At 33.4% G+C, this 21037-nt stretch overlaps 1 long non-coding RNA gene across 3 annotated transcripts in view; it reads left to right on the top strand.

The window, feature by feature from the left end:
• The first annotated feature begins 5707 nt into the window (after positions 1–5707).
• Positions 5708–21037, top strand: part of LOC143222240 (uncharacterized) — a 119292-nt gene continuing 103962 nt past the window's right edge. Inside the window, exons 1-2 of one of the 3 annotated variants that reach the window (XR_013012119.1) lie at positions 5708–7159; positions 17949–18002. This is a non-coding gene — a long non-coding RNA (uncharacterized LOC143222240). The remainder of the gene's footprint in view (positions 7160–17948; positions 18003–21037) is intronic. The other 2 variants (XR_013012118.1, XR_013012120.1) reach the window with 2 other exon arrangements.

The following is a 21037-nucleotide window of genomic DNA, read 5'->3' on the forward strand; positions in this document are numbered from 1 at the left end:
CAGTTCTTGTTGTTGTTTATATTTCTACAGAACTTGTAAACTATAATAATAATAATAGAGAACTAAAAGGTTTCTTGTGTGTACACTTGTTGAGTTCTAACAAATACTGTTCTTATTACGTTAAAAAATAAAATTTCTAAAAATATGACATTTGTGCAACTCAATGATTTTATTTTTACTTGATTTAACTAGCCACTAGTGTATTAGTTTCACATATTCTAAATACTAATATATAGATATAAAATAGAAAAAACTTAGTCCATTGGGGTTTCTTTAAAAAAAATTGCACTTTCTTTATTGAAGAAAAATAAAAATTCGTACTTTGATTCCAGCTTCACGTGAGGGTGTGTCGACGTTGTTTGAGAAGCTATACACGCGACTTTAATATTAAATACGCTATTAGTAGTAGTTAAAAAAAATAATCGCCAGGTTTAATTTTATCTGTTTGCATGTTATGAACCAGGAATGTAATTAAAATAAACTTAACTAAATGGCCAAGAGAGGGCGCCAGGAACGTTATATTGTTAATTTTGCATCTTAAATCTTGACTGTGATTGTGGAATCGTAACATACACAATTTGTATATTTCATTGTATTCAAAACCTTTCAATTGTTTCATACACATGTAAGTCTTTGTGTTACAAGCAGTTCCTGTTCTGGTTTCATTTTAAAACTGTCATGTTTCTAATAACCGCACATTTGTTTGATATTAAAAGTGTTGTACAAAAACGAAACCAAAATTTACTTTGAACATACTGTACAGTTAAATTTAATTAATGTGTTTTATTAATTGGAAAAAAAAAATATTGCAGTTTTAAATACCTTGACACTGGGGAGCACTTGCATATAACCAAAAACAGATGTTTTTAATCAGTGCCCTATGAAGATTATATATAAATGTGCTTATCATACCAAGTGAAAAAGTCGATTCTTTTTAACGATAGAAAACTTATAATGTTAGTTGGTATGAAAATATATGTAGGTATTAAAACCAACGAGTGTAGATATTTGAAGTAAAAAAAGGCAACTTTTTCCTACTTATTTGTAACTCCATAAACCTAAGACTAAATGTAAGATACCACATTGTACGCATAAGGAAAAACTGTTGGATTCAAACCAAATCCATTCGTTATTTATCAGTATTTCATCAGAGAAATAAACGTGCACGTGAGTAAAAACACCAAAAGTCAGGACCATAATAATATTTACAAGAAAATGACCACAAACAGAAAATAAATTTAAAATTTAAGCCTAACGAATGGCATATACCCAACACGTAGTCAGTAAGATATGTATATATTTTTTATTATAGACATGTTTTAGCTTGCTTTTTAGTTTTTATTTATACGGTGTGTACGTATCAAACTCGAACCAGTTGTTCACCCTTCTCTCCCAGAGTATTACCAAACACCACTTGTTTGGTAATTCCTTTTAACCGATACTGTGTATACGTTTTTTGTAAAACATCAAAGACACAAATTTATGGCTTGGATATACTAAATATTTTCAACCAAACACTAAATAATTTGGTGAAGAATAGATGGTATGTATCGAACTTGAAATTCACTACTTTTGTTTTGTGATAACTTGTTTCCGGAAGACATGATTCATCTTTTGTTGTCGACATGGAATAATTTAGAAACTTGTAATTATTACGTTCTTGGAAGCGTCATAATAATAAGCCACACTCACGACGCCAGACAGAACAACAGATCGAAACATGAATCGCGCTTTACCAATGATTCATCAAATACCCATTACTAGCAAGTTCGGACAGATCGCTTTCAAAATATTGTATCCAGTGCACTATAGGTTTCACGATTAAAGCAGCAATTATAATGCTTTATGACTGAAAAAAATTAGTTAAAAATGGAAATTATAAAAATCCCAGCAGCAGAAAAATAACCTTATAATGAGTAACTGTGAGTTGGAAACAGTTGACTAGAGTTATATTAACTGTTCTTGACTAGATTATATTAACTGTTACTGTGAAATTAACTGTGAGTTGGAAACAGTTGACTAGAGTTATATTAATGTGTTCTTATAATGACTAGTTATATTAATTGTTCTTATAATGTGTGAGTTGGAAACAGTTGACTAGAGTTATATTAATTGTTCTTATAATGAGTAACTGTGAGTTGGAAACAGTTGACTAGAGTTATATTAATTATTCTTATAATGAGTAATTGTGAGTTGGAAACAGTTGACTAGAGTTGTATTAATTGTTCTTATAATCAGTAACTGTGAGTTGGAAACAGTTGACTAGAGTTATATTAATTATTCTTATAATGAGTAACTGTGAGTTGGAAACAGTTGACTAGAGTTATATTGTTCTTATAATGAGTAACTGAGTTGGAAACAGTTGACTAGAGTTATATTGTTCTTATAATGAGTAACTGTGAGTTGGAAACAGTTGACTAGAGTTATATTAATTGTTCTTATAATGAGTTACTGTGAGTTGGAAACAGTTGACTAGAGTTATATTAATTATTCTTATAATGAGTAACTGTGACTTGGAAACAGTTGACTAGAGTTGTATTAATTGTTCTTATAATCAGTAACTGTGAGTTGGAAACAGTTGACTAGAGTTATATTAATTGTTCTTATAATGAGTAACTGTGAGTTGGAAACAGTTGACTAGAGTTATATTAATTGTTCTTATAATGAGTAACTGTGAGTTGGAAACAGTTGACTAGAGTTATATTAATTGTTCTTATAATGAGTAACTGTGAGTTGGAAACAGTTGACTAGAGTTATATTAATTGTTCTTATAATGACTAGTAACTGTTCTTATAATGAGTTGGAAACAGTTGACTAGAGTTATATTAATTGTTCTTATAATGAGTAACTGTGAGTTGGAAACAGTTGACTTAGAGTTAGTATTACTAGAGTTATATTAACTGTTCTTATAATGTGTAACTGTAAATTGGAAACAGTTGACTAGAGTTATATTAATTGTTCTTATAATGAGTTACTGTGAGTTGGAAACAGTTGACTAGAGTTATATTAATTGTTCTTATAATGAGTAACTGTGAGTTGGAAACAGTTGACTAGAGTTATATTAATTATTCTTATAATGAGTAATTGTGAGTTGGAAACAGTTGACTAGAGTTGTATTAATTGTTCTTATAATCAGTAACTGTGAGTTGGAAACAGTTGACTAGAGTTATATTAATTATTCTTATAATGAGTAACTGTGAGTTGGAAACAGTTGACTAGAGTTATATTGTTCTTATAATGAGTAACTGAGTTGGAAACAGTTGACTAGAGTTATATTGTTCTTATAATGAGTAACTGTGAGTTGGAAACAGTTGACTAGAGTTATATTAATTGTTCTTATAATGAGTTACTGTGAGTTGGAAACAGTTGACTAGAGTTATATTAATTATTCTTATAATGAGTAACTGTGACTTGGAAACAGTTGACTAGAGTTGTATTAATTGTTCTTATAATCAGTAACTGTGAGTTGGAAACAGTTGACTAGAGTTATATTAATTGTTCTTATAATGAGTAACTGTGAGTTGGAAACAGTTGACTAGAGTTATATTAATTGTTCTTATAATGAGTAACTGTGAGTTGGAAACAGTTGACTAGAGTTATATTAATTGTTCTTATAATGAGTAACTGTGAGTTGGAAACAGTTGACTAGAGTTATATTAACTGTTCTTATAATGTGTAACTGTAAATTGGAAACAGTTGACTAGAGTTATATTAATTGTTCTTATAATGAGTTACTGTGAGTTGGAAACAGTTGACTAGAGTTATATTAATTGTTCTTATAATGAGTAACTGTGAGTTGGAAACAGTTGACTAGAGTTATATTAATTGTTCTTATAATGAGTAACTGTGAGTTGGAAACAGTTGACTAGAGTTATATTTTAAACATACATTTATACATTTATTAGAGTTATACATTTTAAACAAAAAACCATTTCATCTGAGGGTCATTCATAGCTTCTAACAATATAGAATTGTGCTGTCATTGTTTTGTAAGTTCAGTCTAATTAACTGGGCGTTTTTCTAGCTACCCACAGCGATAAAAGGACTGAGTGTGGTCTGTAGTTAACATTCTGGGCTGTGGGTCGAAAAGTTGAAGACTCGAGAAACAGTGTGTTAATGAATACGCCTAACAGTTTCAGTTGTGGCAATCCATTCTGGTATTCGGTTAATAGTAGCCTTATAAGCGGCTATTGTTGTTCACTTGTTGCCCTTCCTTCTCAGGATGTCTAAATTGGGGATGGCCAAACCTAGACTTCAGACCTTCTCCTTTAGTTGGTTTCACATCAGATAATCAGCACAGAATAAACATCGTATATTCAACGTCACAAGTGAAGACGTTTAACGAATACTTTGGAATATCATGGAAAATCTAAAGTTTTTATTTATTGGTGGGATTTGTAACTGAAAAAACAAAAATGTCGCATCTCTTATAAAAACCTCGTCGTATGTGATCACAAATACTACTTGTGCACGAAATAAATATACTTTGAAAACATCTTCAAACATGTAATGAGAATTTTGGTTATTGGAAGACGTAAAATGTTTGGTCAGGAAACACAAAAATACAAAAGGATAATCGCACTTTATGTAACCCATGCCGACATATTTAGCATCATATTTAGCCAAATTCTCAACCAATCGGTGCTTTTATTTGTAGACTTATGTTTTCATTGGAGGTGAGGGAATATCGCCTCCCTTTAAGGTGAATAATAATTGTAGTGCATTGGAAGCTATAGTGACGAAAGAAAATCTTTCAGCTGAAAACAAAGAGTCATTACAATGAAGCTGGGCATATCTCGTGGTATTGCTAACAAGGATTTAAGTTGATGAAGGTTCACAAGTCAAAAGTTAATGGTATGGTATTTAGGGTGCTTGACTCGCAATCTAGTTGTAGTGGGTTCGAATTCCTGTCCCACCAAATATATTCGCCCTTTCAACTGTGGGGGTGGTACAATGTGATGGTCAACCTCACTATTCGTTGGTAAAAGAGTTGGCGGTGGATGATGATGACTAGCTGCCTATCATCAAGTCTGTCACCGCTAAATTAAGCCCGGCATGGCCAGATGGGTTAAGACGTTCGACTTGTAATCTGAGGGTCGCGGGTTTGAATCCCCTTTGCACCAAACATGCTCGCCATTTCAGCCGTGAGGGCGTTATAATGTGACGGTCAATCCCCCTATTCGTTGGTAAAAGAGTAGCCCAAGAGTTGGCGGTGAGTGGTGATGACTAACGGCCTTCTCTCTAGTATTACACTACTAAATTCGGGACGACTAGCGCAGATAGCCCTCGTGTAGCTTTGGGCAAAATTAAAAAACAAAAACTGCTAAATTAGGGACTGCTAACGTAGATAGCTCTCGCGTAGCTTTCCGCGAAGTTCAACAAACAAACCTGAGTTAATATTTTTTCCATATATAGAAAAATCAACGGTTGTTTTAATAAGAAAGAAAGTGGATTCACAACAATTCAGTTCGGAGACGTACCCGTCACTACTTTTCCAGCTCCGGTAGACTTTTGTGCTTTTGGTTTATGTCTACGGGGTTTTGAAAAGTGGCATCCATTTATAGTAGAGAGTGTGAAAAGTTTTCTAAGAAGGATCTGGACTTTGCCACCCTTCCAAGAATTGTACAGGAAGTACCGCTAGTACAGCCGTACTAGCCCAAAGTGGCTTTGCTATAAGAAAAACAAACAATCATTCAGAAATTCTCGAAAAGCTACGCAGTATATACGACAGTCTTTTCTAGTTCTGAACTGATAGCCTAGAGAGAAGGTAATTAGTCTGCAGTTTCCACCGCCAACTGTTGGGGTACTTTTATAGAATAGTGGAATTTCACCGTTACTCACATAATGCACCCTCGGCCCAAAAGTGCGTACCACGTTTTGGCGGCAACGGAAAATTCAGATTTACGGTCCGCGACATCAACGACTGGGCCACTCTGCAACCTTCTAAAAAACTTGTCACAATGGAAATTGTAGTCTTAGACAATACCACGCAATGAACATGACTGATCATTGATGAAGTGTAGGTTTAAGGACCTAGAACACAGTTCTTATAAAGTTATAACCCTAGAATATGTGTTTTTTTCTTGTAGCAAAACCACATCTGGTCTGCCCACCGAGGGGAATCGAACCCCTGATTTTAGCGTTGTGAATCCGAAGAATTACCGCCGTCTTAGCGGGGACCCCTAGAATAAGCTAGGCCTGCCATATCCTGCAAACGTTTTTTTTTTTTTAGTAAATACAAGATTTGTTCTTTTTTAATTTCGTGCAAAGCTACACAAGGGCTATCTGCGCCAGCCGTCCCTAGTTTAGCAGTGTAAGACTAGAAGGAAGGCAGCTTGTCATCACCACCCACCACCGACTTTTGGCTACCCCTTCACCAACGAATAGTGGGATTGACCGTCACATTATGAAGCTCCCACGACTCAAAGGGCGAGCATGTTTAGTGCGACGGGGATTCGAACCCGCGACCCTCAGATTACAAAAATTGAGCGCCTTAACCACCTGGCCGGCCATGTCCAGTCAGTAAGTGGAAACAGTCAAAAAACAAACGACGATATGACCTCGGTCTTCCCAATACTAGTTAACGGGATTGTAAAGGGACGTTCTGTTTCTTGACCAATGCTACTGCGCAAGCTCAATGGTTAATTTCTTTAATCTTTTATAGACTCGCAGCTTGTAAGAGTCATTAAAAACACTGAATTTCCTTCACATGACGTTTGACTTTAAAAAACCTGTACGAAACAGACAAACGAAGAAAATCGTCTTTACGTCACACACACAAGCGACGAGCCAGTTAAATGGTGGGTATTATGAATAACATAAACTTTATGTGGTGAGTCAAATTTCTGAGAATCATTTCAAATCTCGTTTCATGCGTAATGCTGAACTTACTAAACCTATTGTAGCACAAGCCAGTCGTCCCTGCTACAACTTTACGTAAAACTCAGAACTAGTGGCTATCCTGTTTGTGTCACAAATGTCCTGTTACTTTAAGCGTGTGAATAACTGTACCTTTGTTGTCGGTGGTTTCTTGTGTTTTTTTTTAATACCACAATGGAGGAGTTTGTGAGGCTAGGTCACTAAGTTATTTAGTGAACACAGCCTGATTCTGTGATACTAACTACTGGAATATGCGCCATTGTATAACCCAAGTGAAAAGGTTAGTCGATTTCATGAACCATATTATTATTTCATTTCGTCTTTCAGTTAGAAATTTCCTTTAACAGTTGTAGTTATGAAACAAAATGATGCATAATATTCATGTTCAACTGACGATGGTGAGGTTGAAAATATTTGGAAGTAAAACCATATTTCTGTATAATGACGTGAAACGTAACAATTAACACAGAAAATGCTGAGATAGTTTTTCTTTGTGACGGATCTTTTCTTTCTTGGACCTCAATTTATCAAATTGTTTTTATATCGCTTTCTGATGGGGGTCTGAAGTCATTTTGGATGTATTTGTTCACTTGCCAAACCATCTTTATATACACATTGTCGGGACAGTGAGGTTTTTATGGTTCAAGCATAGATTTATTAGATTTTAAATTGGAGATCTAATTGAGTGTATTTTCTGATAGCAAAGCCACATTGGGCTATCTGCCGAGCCTACCGAGGGGAATCGAACCCCTGATTTTAGCGTTGTAAATCCGGAGACATACGGCTGTACCAGCGGGGGCACATCTAATATGAAGCAGCTTTTTTAGTAAATAACGGAGCTTACTGCGACTCTTATAAACCAAGATTTGAACGCCTGCCAGTTCGATACACAAATTACTTGGTCGTATTCAGGTTATCGGTGATTTTAACTTTGTCCAGTGCAAATAATTGACTACAAAAAGAAAAAGATGGTGAAATTATTTTCTTTCTGCAATACAAAAGGGACACCAGCAATGTCATTTGTGTTTGCGGTTCTTTGTTTGAATTATATGTTACTGATAATCGTATAACCAACAATATCACTCAGGAACACTTTGTGTACAGTTAGTTTTCTAGGGTTTGTTAAGAATGGAGAAGTGACTTTTGGTCATTTTATGGCGAGTTCTATTCGTTGTCGTAAAAAGAAATTGATACAACTGTTCCATATTCCTGACACATCTGCTCAATGTTTGCGGCAAACTCATTGAGACAGAGATTGTAAACAGGTTTATTTTTTTAACAGTTGTTAATATTAAACGTTAAAAAGGTTGGTGTATATAAGCTGAGTTTGATAAGAAGGGAGAATGTATCAAATCAGGTTTTGTATAGCTTCAAATATCTCTTGTAGAACTGGAGGTTTTGTATAGCTTCAAATATCTCTTGTAGAACTGGAGGTTTTGTGTAGCTTCAAATATCTCTTGTAGAACTGGAGGTTTTGTATAGCTTCAAATATCTCTTGTAGAACTGGAGGTTTTGTGTAGCTTCAAATATCTCTTGTAGAACTGGAGGTTTTGTATAGCTTCAAATATCTCTTGTAGAACTGGAGGTTTTGTATAGCTTCAAATATCTCTTGTAGAACTGGAGGTTTTGTATAGCTTCAAATATCTCTTGTAGAACTGGAGGTTTTGTATAGCTTCAAATATCTCTTGTAGAACTGGAGGTTTTGTATAGCTTCAAATATCTCTTGTAGAACTGGAGGTTTTGTATAGCTTCAAATATCTCTTGTAGAACTGGAGGTTTTGTATAGCTTCAAATATCTCTTGTAGAACTGGAGGTTTTGTATAGCTTCAAATATCTCTTGTATTGTTAGTACGTTTTGTGTTTAGTTCACCTTACTGGGTGGTAAACTTCACAACAGTTTAAAACTGTGATTGTCACATCGTCAGTATGGCTGGAAGATTTCATTCCAGACAATAAAACACTGGATACTTATGACAGAATTTCATTGTCAAAGGAATTTCCGTGGAAAATTAGGGTGACGCTAGTTTGAACTTAATAAGGGGTGTGTGTGGGGAATGTTATATAGAACGAGGATTGAAAGTTTTACATCGCTAAGAATTTCTAAGTAAACATTGTAAATATGGCCTGTATATAAAAACAACACATTAATCAGTCTAATTAATCTATAAAAATGGAATAACAAGGATTTTCAATAACGTTACTTCTAGAAATAAAAATAACCTACCATAAATAAAACACAGATTTGAGTAATTACAATCTAAACGTTATTTATTACACACTGTTATTAATGCTACTTTTATAAAACAATAAGGGAACAGTTTTAAATGCTAAAAAGCCACACATTAAAAATGAGTTATAGTTTTACTGTTTCCTGAAAACTTCCTCACCATACTTTACAATGTTTGATTTGTTTTGAGTTTCGCGCAAAGCTACACGAAGGCTATCTGCGTTAGCCGTCCCTAATTTAGCAGTGTAAGACTAGAGGGAAGGCAGCTTGTCATCATCACTCACCGCCAACTCTTGGGCTACTCGTTTACATGTTATATTATAACGCCTCCCTCGACTGAAAGGGCGAGCATGTTTGGTGTGACGGGGATTCGTACCTGCGTTCCTCAGATTACGAGTCGAGTGCCTTAACCACCTGGCCATGCCAGGCCTACTTTACAATGAAAATATTTATGGTTTGGTCCCTAAAGCCACCAACAAATCTCAGAAAAATTATACCAATTTCACTTTGGTATTTGTCAGAAAAAAGTAGGTATGGTTTAACCATTGAAGAGGTTAACCAATCTCTGAGCAAGAAAAAGAAAGATATATATTTTATTTTAAAAAGATAGAGGATTTTCTTTCTACCATAATCACTCGAGTAAACAAGTTGTTTCTTCATATACATGTAATTTTAATTCGTGGACAAAGTTTTGATGGATAATATAAAAGAAACAAAGAAAGCTTTTCCATGAATACGAAATACATTACATAATCACAAATTCACGAAACTTCTTAAGGTAGATAATTAGAGAAATACGAATAACAATTTTTATCAACACATTTGTTTTTCGTTGTATTTATAAACTACGTAAATTAGCCTCAAACCTTGGTACAGTTAATCAAGTTACACCACTTATGGCAGTCAGATTAGTGTGCCTCAAACTTTACTTTAGTTAAACAAGTTGTACGACACCTGGACTTCAAGGTTGGACGTTAGAAAACTAAATAAGTATTACAAAAAAGATGCTAAATAAAAAACCCATATAAGGCTGGCTATCGAACTTGGAAAATTGAACCAAAGGAGACATGAATGGAAGTGGACATATTACTTGATCCGGCTAATGAAAACATTGTAAATTAAGCCGTCTGGACTTTATTTATACGGAGAATAAAATTCTTACGTCACCAACTTCCTACTTTGCTTTCGAAAATATTTATATAGAATCTCAGCTTTCATCATTGTAACTTCCCTTTGTTAGCTTCATCATTGTAACTTCCCTTTGTTAGCTTCATAATAATACTTTTAGGAAAGGAAATTCTAGGCCCGGCGTGGCCAATCGCGTAAGGCGTGCGACTCGTAATTCGCGGGTTCGCCGCGTCTGCTATGTGCTCACTAGCTTATCAAGTGATATGTCCATACACCCTTGTTTAATTCTTTTTCAAGTTCAATAGCCAGCGCATATACTTTTTTTTTAGCGTTATTTTATATATTATTAACAAATAATATGGCGTATGTAGGTTACCAGATTACTGGGTGTATTCTAAAGCTTGATAACTATTACACATGATAATATTATAGGTAATCAGAGATCGCGAAGACTTGTCCTCTATCGAATGATGGTAAAATTAGAGTTTCTGCTAGAACTAGGTAGGTGCTAAACCTGCTGAAGAAAGATGATGAAAGAATCTTAGATTCTGGTGCTTTGGAAGAATATGTTCCAATTATAGAACATTGGAGAATATCTAGAGCTGGAATCATGGAAGGTTTTCTACAGATGCTGGAACATTGGATAATCTCTATACGTTAGAATTTTGAAAGCTTTTCTACAGATGCTGGAATATTGGATAATCTTTATACGTTAGAATCATGGAAGGTTTTCTACAGATGCTGGAATATTGGATAATCTTTATACGTTAGAATCATGGAAGGTTTTCTACAGATGCTGGAATATTGGATAATCTCTATACGTTAGAATCATGGAAGGTTTTCTACAGATGCTGGAACATTGGATAATCTCTATACGTTAGAATCATGGAAGGTTTTCTACAGATGCTGGAAGAATAGAATATTTCTCGATGGTGGAACTCTGAACTATACGTAGATGTTCGAACACTCTAATAACAAATAGAAGTTGATATTTAATGTATCTCCATAGAGAAGTTTATATGAAAGAATGTTAAGTAATCTGAGTTAATTAAAAAGTTACGTTTGAGGTAAAAAATTTAAACCGAAATAAATCTGTGTTTAAGATTCAAATATTTCCAAAATACACTACCAGGTGGCACGGCTATCGCAAACTGACATATATAGTGGCTAGATTAGAAAAAATAATCTTTTATGCTATATAACTCAGCTGTTATGTAATTTTTAACAGATCACAAGCTTTGCACCAAAGGGTAAACTTAATATAGATTTCTTCTTGCAGTTACATGAGTGGATCAAAGACTAATCTACATATTAACAGGTTAAAAAACATAACGTTGATTTTTGAAGATTTTCGTTTCCAACTTAACCGTCTAGTTTTTTTACACATAGATCTAGGTTACCACTTAAATATTATGTTACCAAATAAATAGCCACTAGACCATTATTATATCCGTCGTATCCTAGCCGGCCAGAAGAGCTTTAGTATTGTGTGAAAGGTTTTTTCGTCACTGGATATGGCGGATATAGAAAGATTTACATATTATTACGTTGTGTTTTCTGGCTAAGTCAAAGAATTCTTTGAAACGTATAATTTGAATTACTTTTTTTTTTCTTATAGAGGAATCTTGTCTGTTTCACAATGATGCTAGAATAATGAATATTATAGATAGAATTTACCATTAATTCTCTTTGTCTTAAGATATTATGTTAGGCCTAGTATATTATTTTAATATTACATTCGTAATATAGCGATGTGAATGAATACTGCCTTCCCTCTAGTCTTACACTGCTAAATTAGGGACGGCTAGCGCAGATAGCCTTCGAGTAGGTTTGCGCGAAATTCCAAAACAAACAAACAAACAAGAACTATTATCATACAGTATTTTAATGTTTGAAAAGTCACAAGGGACTATATGAGGAATTTAATGTTAAAAATATAATAGGCTTAGCATGATGTCTTATTACAAATCTGATTAATTATATTATACGGCATCCATACCGTAACAAGGGATCTTCTTTTCTGGATCCTTTTTGCTAAAATAAAATAACGTGATTATGAAATGGATTTATAGAATTTTTTTCTGAATCCTGTTTGGTAAGTTAGAATAACGAAGATTTCAAATAGGTTTTTTTAGGGATATTTTATGTCTCACGATTGTTAGGCTAGAATAAATAGAGATTTTGAAAAAGGTTTATTACGACGTTTTGACCAATTATTGAATACAAAAAGAAAAGATAAAATGTCAATTTCTAGATAAGCTGAAACCACCAACAGTTTCTGTACTGCACTTAGCACTTGTTAGCTTTGTACTATAGAAAACAATGTGTTTAATTTAAATAAGGTTTAGTCCTAGACATAAACACCTAAAGTAAGCCTACAATACTGAGATCGATATAATAATCTAGAACAATCGAAACTTGCCTTCACTGACACAGCGGTATGTCTGCGGACTGACACCGCTAGAAACCGGGTTTCGATACCCATGGTGAGTAAGCACATATAGCCCATTGTGTATCTTTGTGCTTAATTCTAAACAAACAATAGCAATTATGTAGGTACGCGTGTCCTTTAAGAGCAAAGCGTCATCTAGTAAGGGTTAAAGTTAGGACTTGCCAAATATCATATACTTTTTAATAATCTAATTTTTTAACTTTTTCCCTCTTCTAATGTTTCTCAATATTAGTGTTTTTCTCGTGTGTTTAACATACGTTTCGTACGTTATGTGAAAACAAAAATACAGTAGTTGTTAATATTTCTATTACAGTCCTTTTAACCAATCTCAAAACCTGAAAAGATAAACTAGCCCATGTACAATGCGATATTATTGAATTCCAAAAATGTAAAAAACAGATTGTGTAGTAAGTATATAGTGATGTTTATTTTTAGTAATATTCACAGTAAATTTCGTGGAAGTCCTGCATTATTACGAACTTGGTATATGTGCATGAAATGGTAGAGCAGCTGAAACTGTGCTTGGTTTGCAATGTCATTAAAATGTGCTGCCATCTGTCGACAAATAGAATTTAATGGAGACTCTAAAAACACTTTTTAGAAATATTTCGTTTGTTGGTATCGGGAATTGTATTGATTTTCGTGCTTTGTACTTTTAAAATGTATACTTTTATCTTCACCATCAAAATTATTTATTGTTAGACAAAAAATTAGTTTCCTCTGAGCTACAAAGTTATATTAGTAATAATTGTAATTTGTTTTTATGTGCATTTTTGAAACTTAAAAACGTGTTTGTGGGTGTTTTCTTATAGCAAAGCCACGTCGGGCTATCTGTTGAGCTCACCAAGGGAATCGAACCCCTGATTTTACGTTGTAAATCCGAAGACATACCGCTGTACTAGCGGGGAGAGACTTAAAAATAAAAAATATGAAATATATTGAAGGATGAAGTGAAAATAAAGATTGTAACGCGAGTATAAGTGTTCTTAGTTATTGGTCATAAGCTTATAAATAAGATAACGTCACTTTAATTTCAAACAGTCGCACGAAGTAGAATTAGTCCTAGTTTGTTTAATTAAGATTTGTTATGTTTTGCTTATGGAATGCACCCATCCCAAAAACAGTGTTAAGAATGTTTTTGTCAGACATTAACTTACCTTTTTTTTTTTTTTGAATTACACGCAAAGCTACACGAGGGCTATCTGTGCTAGCCGTCTCTAATTTTGCAGTGTTAGGCTAGAGGGAAGGCAGCTAGTCATCACCACCCACCGCCAACTCTTGTGCTACTCTTTTACCAACGAATAGTGGGATTTATTGTAACATAATAACGCCCCCACGGCTGAAAGGGCGAGTATGTTTGGTGCGACCGGGATTCGAACCCGCGACCGTCAGATTATGAGTCGAACGCCTTAACCCACCTGGCCATGCCGGGCCCCTTCGGCGATTTTCTTGGGCGTGTTTTAGCCCTTTGATAAAGGGATAAAACATAGCTGAGAACATCTCTCAAACCGCCCGAATCCCTCATGTGAAACTTTGGTACAATATTGTGGGAGGAATGTTCAGACAAACGAACAAATTCAAACACAACGTGAATTGATATGAGGCTGTTACATTAATATTATAAATTTTATAGTAATATAAAAATAACATATCGTTATCAAACATTTAGCACTAACATCATTAATATCATACTAACACAGAAATTACATACTATTATCACTAATGGATGTAGCTGTTAACACAATAATTTAAATAACAAAAATTGTTATATATGTGTTTAGCTGTGCACTATTAATACCGCCATATTTTGCGATATATTCATTTGCACATAAAACGACGTGTCACGTATTACGTATAACCATGAACGTTGCTGATGTCATGTGATGTATAGAAAAATATACTTCCTGTGGCATGAGAACAGGATTACTGGTGTTATAATAATAATATATTGTTATCTGAGTTTAAATAATTAAAAATGTCTTTATTAATGTTTTACTCGAACAGTGGTAAGTCTACGGATTTACAACGCTAAAATCAGGGGTTAGATTCACCTCAGTGGGCCCAGCAGATAACCCGATGTGGCTTTGCTATAAAAACACACACAAACAAATACAATATTAATATAGAGATGAGACATTACTATAAAGGATTATTTGTATATAGTTAACGTTGGAAGTGTTAATGTAATGTTAACACACAAATACAACACTGTTTTCAACAAGGAGTTGTATACAGTCAACACGAACGTTGTTAGTACTGTATGACACACGGATAAAAGATAAAACATTGTTATCAAGGATTGCATACGGTTAACACGGATATTATTATTATACAGAGGTAATACTGCTATGAAAATGTAATTGTAACCTTGTGCAATTTTGATAACCGTTTGTTTGGGAGAAGACAACCTTTTTTTTTTTTATTTCCAAAGAAAATTCAACCATAAACATTCAACATTACCTCTGTTAATATAACACTAACATCGTCACAAAACATTTTATCAGTGTTTAATGAAATGTACATAACACCAACAATATTTTAGCATACGGATAAAACATTTTTATCAGTGTTTAACTAAATATACGTAACACCAACAATATTTTAGCATACGGATAAAACATTTTTATCAGAGTTTAACTAAATATACATAACACCAACAATATTTTAGCATACGGATAAAACATTTTTATCAGTTGTGGTGTGCAGACAACCAAACGTTACCAATGTTATGTGAATATAAAAATGAAATACTGGTTTTAAGATTTAGGTGTATAAAGTTAACACTATATGCATCAACGTTAATATACAGATGAAACACTTTATAATTGTTTAGATGTATATTGTGAACACTAACGTAATTAATGATATACTTACTGATGCATTGTTGAAATGAATTATTACAAGGATTTACTGATATACAGCTCATGTCAACATTATTAGTGTTATATTAATATATATTGGCCCGGTATGGCCAAGCGTGTTAAGGCGTGCGACTCGTAATCTGAGGGTCGCGGGTTCGCATCCCCGTCGCGCCAAACATGCTCGCCCTTTCAGCCGTGGGGAAGTTATAATGTGACGGTCAATCCCACTATTCGTTGGTAAAAAGAGTAGCCCAAGAGTTGGCGGTGGGTGGTGATGACTAGCTGCCTTCCCTCTAGTCTTACACTGCTAAATTAGGGACGGCTAGCACAGATAGCCCTCGAGTAGGTTTGTGCGAAATTCAAAAAACAAACAAAATTAATACATACGTAAAACATTGTTAAGTCTTTTTTACAGAATAGATTTAACACTGACTTTTTTAATGTTTCTCTAAATTAGAGAAGAAACATTGCTCTTATTGGTCAACTTTTCACAGATCACACTAATATTATTGTTGTTATATTTATTTTAAACTATTTAGATAAAACTGTTGTAAGGAATTGTTTACATTTACTATTTTATAAACGTCATTCCAACATACAGATGAAACCTTGTTATGAAAGTAAGATTAGTTACAACATTATTAATGTCATGTTAACATGATGATCAAATACGGTTATTAACATTTAATGACATGCAGGAAAACATTTTATCATATATTACCTATATACATATAATCCTGACATTATCAGTATTTTAAAAATATACAGATAAGGCATTATTATCAAAGGTTACATACAGTTATACCACTATTATCAAAGTTTCATTGGTATGTACATGAAAATATTTTATAAACATTTTACTGTATAGTGTTAGCACTTATAAAGTAATGTTTTATTAGTATAGAAATGAAATGTTGTTTACCTGTATATACTTAATATCGGCCGCATTACCATTATCTTGATGTACAGTGGAAATATTCATACTGAAGTTTAAACTTAAATAATTAGAACTGACTGTAATAAATAGACTTTTAAGATGGATATGCGGGAAAACGAATGCAAATTAGGACGTTTCGTTAAGATTATTTGTCATTCTAGTACCTGATGAGGACAATAAAACTTATTAAAACGTGGTAGTTTTTTTTTCTCGTCTTCATTTTACCATAGAACTCATTTAAAAGTTTATTCATTTAAGAAACCATAGCGTTTCTATGATCAGTATCACAACAATAACTTTGTTAATGTACTATCAATATACGGATGATACGTTGCTATCATATAGTGAACATTTAGCGATACAATGGTAACACCAGTACTATTAACGTGATGTTAATATTCAGGTGAAGACACTGTTGTAAGTGATAGTAACAGATTAACGTCAATAATATATCGTTATCATGTTTGTTTTCAAAAAGGAATAGGCCACACTTCTAACATAAAATCCTGTACATGTATTTTATTATGCTCGCGTTGAATAGATATGTTGTTCAGAAATAGGTAAGCGAATATTTTGAAATCTTTATTTGTCAGTTGGAAAAACTCTCGTGTTCATACGTGTGGGTATCGTGAAGTAGATATTTATTTTGAGTTTGAAATGCCTGACCTTCAGGTATAATTTACAGAACAATATTTACAGTTTTACAGCAAATTAAGATATTTACAGGGGGAAGAAACGAATTAAGAACAACTATAATTAAACGTCAATAATTTTGTTGTGTCCCAGTTGCTCACAGCAAATATTTAATAGTTATTGGTATTTAATCTTAAATAATATCAGAACTATATATTGTAGATGTCGTTGTCTCGAAGTCCGTTGCTGTAACCAAACAACGAGTTAAAAAAAAATCCTGAATCATTTTAAATTTGTAGAAGTTAACTACACGTTATTATTAAACTAACTGATGGAACTGGTTTAGTATGTCTTAGATGGTACCTGCTTGCGAATGCGGTTCTAGTGCATTATGCATCTCGAATAATTCTCTAGTATATTCTGTATTAGCTACTGCCTACAATGAGTACTATAATCAGTCGTCATACATTTTACTATTATAGAAGATACCAGTAACAAATAAACGTACAATGTTTAGATTTGAAATGTGTCTCGTTTCTCTATAAAAACAAACTTTTCATTTTACCGAAGTTATTGAACCTATTTGTTGTCATAAGAAGTGAAAGAATAAAAAAAACAACAACAAATTTAAAGAAACAACTTATAAGATCCACAGTTTCACTTATTGCTATTCGACATGATAATCAAATGGAAACCTTCAGGTATATTTGATGTTATTTCTTCATTAGCTAGAGACTTTTAAAATTGCAGACTTTGCTAGAATCAATTTATTAAGATGGTATAAGTTCTGTTTGTATGCCTAACATACTAAATATTTTTTCTCTTACACAGTAAGCTGTATCCAGTAGATATACACCATAAACGTTTTGGTAGTCCTTACTTCAGGTAGGTGTGATAAATAATATTACATTATATCTTATTAGATCGGCCAAAACATATAACTCCATTATATAGTCAACACATCATGCGTTAGCAGTTTTGATAGTTACGTACAATAAATACTGAACACAGTGTAGGTTAACACTGCTTTGATACTTGCCTACAATAAACACAGTGTAGGTTAGCATTGCTTTGAAACTTGCCTACAATAAATACTGAACACAGTGTAAGTTAGCATTGCTTTGAAACTTGCCTACAATAAATACTGAACACAGTGTAAGTTAGCATTGCTTTGAAACTTGCCTACAATAAACACAGTGTAGGTTAGCATTGCTTTGAAACTTGCCTACAATAAACACAGTGTAGGTTAGCATTGCTTTGAAACTTGTCTACAATAAATACTGAACACAGTATAGGTTAACATTGCTTTGAAACTTGCCTACAATAAATACTGAACACAGTGTAGGTTAACATTGCTTTGACACTTGCCTACAATAAATACTGGACACAGTGTAGGTTAGCATTGCTTTGATACTTAACTACAATAAATACTGAACACATTGTAGGTTAACATTGCTTTGATACTTGCTTACAATAAACACAGTGTAGGTTAACATTGCTTTGAAACTTGCCTATAATAAACACAGTGTAGGTTAGCATTGCTTTAAAACTTGCCTACAATAAACACAGTGTAGGTTAGCATTGCTTTGAAACTTGCCTACAATAAACACAGTGTAGGTTAGCATTGCTTTGAAACTTGCCTACAATAAATACTGAACACAGTGTAAATTAGCATTGCTTTGAAACTTGCCTACAATAAATACTGAACACAGTGTAAGTTAGCATTGCTTTGAAACTTGCCTACAATAAATACTGAACACAGTGTAAGTTAGCATTGCTTTGAAACTTGCCTACAATAAACACAGTGTAGGTTAGCATTGCTTTGAAACTTGCCTACAATAAACACAGTGTAGGTTAACATTGCTTTGAAACTTGCCTACAATAAACACAGTGTAGGTTAACATTGCTTTGATACTTGCCTACAATAAATACTGGACACAGTGTAGGTTAGCATTGCTTTGATACTTAACTACAATAAATATTAAACACAGTGTAGGTTAGTATTGCTTTGATACTTGCTTACAATAAATATTGAACACAGTGTAGGTTAGCATTGCTTTGACACATAACTACAATAAATACTGAACACATTGTAAGTTGACATTGCTTTGATACTTGCTTACAATAAACACAGTGTAGGTTAGCATAGCTTTGAAACTTGCCTACAATAAATACTGAACACAGTGTAAGTTAGCATTGCTTTGAAACTTGCCTACAATAAACACAGTGTAGGTTAGCATTGCTTTGAAACTTGCCTACAATAAACACAGTGTAGGTTAGCATTGCTTTGAAACTCACCTACAATAAATACTGAACACAGCGTAGGTTAACATTGCTTTGACACTTGCCTACAATAAATACTGGACACAGTGTAGGTTAGCATTGCTTTGATACTTAACTACAATAAATATTAAACACAGTGTAGGTTAGTATTGCTTTGATACTTGCTTACAATAAATACTGAACACAGTGTAGGTTAGCATTGCTTTGATACTTAACTACAATAAATACTGAACACAGTGTAGGTTAACATTGCTTTGATACTTGCTTACAATAAATACTGAACACAGTGTAGGTTAACATTGCTTTGATACTTGCCTACAATAAATACTGAACACAGTGTAGGTTAACATTGCTTTGATACTTGCTTACAATAAATACTGAACACAGTGTAGGTTAACATTGCTTTGATACTTGCTTACAATAAATACTGAACACAGTGTAGGTTAACATTGGTTTGAAACTTGCCTACAATAAATACTGAACACAGTGTAGGTTAGCATTGCTTTGATACTTGCTTACAATAAAAATTGAAAACAGTGTAGGTTAGCCGAGCAAAATCCGAAATATACTTTAGTTTTCTAAAGTTCTGAATATGAGAATATGAATTATTAGGTTGAGGAATAATTCGTGAGCGTTTTTAAATAATTTCATTCAAGCATTACATGCAAGACTATACAATACTTCAATGCATGAACACATTACACCCAAAACATTTATTATGATACTTTATTTCATGTAATACCTAGGTATATAGTATGCATTGTTTTAAACGAAATTGCAAGAAATTAAATGCGAAAAGCAGATGGTGTCGAGAATGCTCGATTTTGTCCACTTGACATTCCATTTAATGAGCTAAAAATGAAAGCAAAAATTAAAGACATATGAAAATCAAACACACCATCTATTAGAGCATAAACTGATCTACTAAATGGCATGAAATATTTTGCGAAAGCGTTTCTTTTATGAATATATTTGTTTAACTTAAAAAACGCTCACGAATTATTCCTCAACCCAATATAAAGAAGTAGGCTTAGTTACTATACCGTATGCATAGGAAACAAGGAAACACTTGTGTTTTTCTTTATCCGAGAGAAACCGACAAAACCTCGCCTGTTCATACAACTCAGGCTGAAAACAAGAACGAATTACTTTTATTACGTCATTTAATTTTGTTTGAACTAAAGAGCAGAAAAGTATTTGAATACACTTGTGTATGGTTTTATACGCTTTACTCTATTACTATAAATTATACCCAGAAAAACAGCTAACCGCATAGCATAACTAACACAGAATATTTCATTGCACAGAACAAGGACTTGTGTACACATATTATGTACACAAAGAATGAAATTACAAGGTAACAGTCATTCCACATCAAATCAAAATCATTCAGTATTTCACATACGTTTCTAGAGGTCAAACGAGAATGTTCATTTCGAGACTGAACTAGGCCTAAAAATACGATGATACTTTCTGAAAAAATATCACGTAAAGGTCGTACCGCCGGAGAACAGCAGATTCAACTTGCTCATAAATAACTGAAGAAACAAAACTTCCATTCTTAAAATACTTGAATACATAATATATCAACAACAACTATAATATAAACAACTGTATTTTTGCTTATACATTTAAGG

The sequence above is a fragment of the Tachypleus tridentatus genome, chromosome 1 (assembly GCF_004210375.1).
Source record: "Tachypleus tridentatus isolate NWPU-2018 chromosome 1, ASM421037v1, whole genome shotgun sequence".
Lineage (NCBI taxonomy): Eukaryota > Metazoa > Arthropoda > Merostomata > Xiphosura > Limulidae > Tachypleus > Tachypleus tridentatus.